General features: G+C 45.7%; 1 long non-coding RNA gene across 1 annotated transcript in view; it reads right to left on the bottom strand.

Annotated features, from left to right (window-relative positions):
* The window catches only part of LOC126496221 (uncharacterized), a 3,496-nt gene extending 2,730 nt beyond the window's left edge, over window positions 1-766 (bottom strand). The window contains exon 1 of the long non-coding RNA XR_007590309.1: window positions 609-766. This is a non-coding gene — a long non-coding RNA (uncharacterized lncRNA). The remainder of the gene's footprint in view (window positions 1-608) is intronic.
* Between the last annotated feature and the right edge of the window lie 784 nt (window positions 767-1,550).

Genomic DNA, 1,550 nt, shown 5'->3' with positions numbered 1-1,550 from the left:
CCTTCCATCTTTTATAAGCAATCTGAAAGATGAAGTCCCCGTTAACAACATGAGCTTTCTCCTGTCTTTGGGTGTGTTCTACTTGTTTTTGCCCTGGCCCACCACACATTTCTGAGCATAGTAGCCAGTTTTACCCTCTCATTGTCTCCTAAATTCTCTTGTCTCCTAAAGTACCCTTATCTTTGATGACTTTAGCAAACCCATCCTGTAACACCATGGCTCTATATAGACCTGCAGCTCCTCTAGTGAAGGGGTAGGGACAGTCCACCCTAGGAGACAGCCTCACTGAACTTGGAGCTTACCAACTTGGCTAGGCTGGATGGCCAACAAGCTCCAGGGAGCCATTTGTCTCCACTCCCAGAGCACTGGGAAGCCTCACAAACATGGGCCACTGAGTGAGGCTTTTACATGGGTACTGAGGATCCAAACTTAGCTCCCTGTGCTTGTGGGCGAACTCTTTTCTAACTGAGCCATCTCCCCACATCCATGGCTGTCTCTATCTCTTCTTAACACAAGATGGCTCGTGGCGTGGGAGATCGAGAGAAGAGCAGAAGTAAAGTAAAGACAGGCTGCCTCCAAAGCAGCTCACTGGGCCAGAGCAAACTTACCTCACTTTAAGAATTATTGTCTGTCCAAAACCATAATTAGTCTTATTAAGTGCATCTCCAAACTGTGGAGGAGAATAGATGTAAAAACAAGGTGAAAAAATTTTAATTTTATTCTAGGCTTAAACATTGCTTTCCTTCTTTTCTTTTTCCTTTCCTCCCTTCCCTCTTTCTTTCTTTCCTCCCCTCCGTCTTTTCTTCCTTCCTCCTGCCTGCCCTCCCTCTCCCCTCCCTCCCTCCCTCGCTCCCTCGCTCCCTCGCTCCCTCCTTTCCTTCCTTAAACAGGGTTTCCTGTAGTCCAGGTTGGCCTCAAACCTACTATGTAGCCAAGGATGACCTTAAACTTCTGATCCTCCTCCTGCCTCCACCTCTGAAATACTGGAATTACAGGCTTGTACCACCACACCCAGATGGCACACTGCTGAAAATCAATCCTAGGAGCAAGCATTCTTCTGACTAAGCTACATACACATTAGGCAACTACTCTACTCGAGCCCTTTTCATTGTACATTTATATATTTATTATCTATTTATTTTGTGGTTCTAGGAATTGAACCCAGGGCCCTATACATGCTAGGCAAGTGTTATACCATTGAACCATCTGCCATAGGACCCACATTAAAGATAGATGCAGGAGCTGGAGAGATGGCTCAGTGGTTAAGAGCACTTGAACATTCTTCCAGAGGTCCTGAGTACAATTCCCAGCAATCACATGGTTATACCGTTATAATGAGATTTGGTGCCCTCTTCTGGTGTAAATGAAGACAAAGCACTCATATACATAAATACATGAATAAACTAATCTTAAATAAAAGGTGAGACTGGGCTGGAGAGATGGCTCAAAGGTTAAGCCTGCTCTTCCAAAGGTCCTGAGTTCAATTCCCAGCAACCACATGGTGGCTCACAACCATCTGAAATGAGGTCTGGTGCCCTCTTCTGGCCTGC

The sequence above is a fragment of the Alexandromys fortis genome, unplaced genomic scaffold (genome assembly GCF_014885135.2).
Source record: "Alexandromys fortis isolate MF-2015 unplaced genomic scaffold, M_Fortis_MF-2015_v1.1 scaffold_1923, whole genome shotgun sequence".
Lineage (NCBI taxonomy): Eukaryota > Metazoa > Chordata > Mammalia > Rodentia > Cricetidae > Alexandromys > Alexandromys fortis.
Note: the sequence above shows the minus strand (reverse complement) of the source record. Positions and strands in the feature narration are given on the sequence as shown.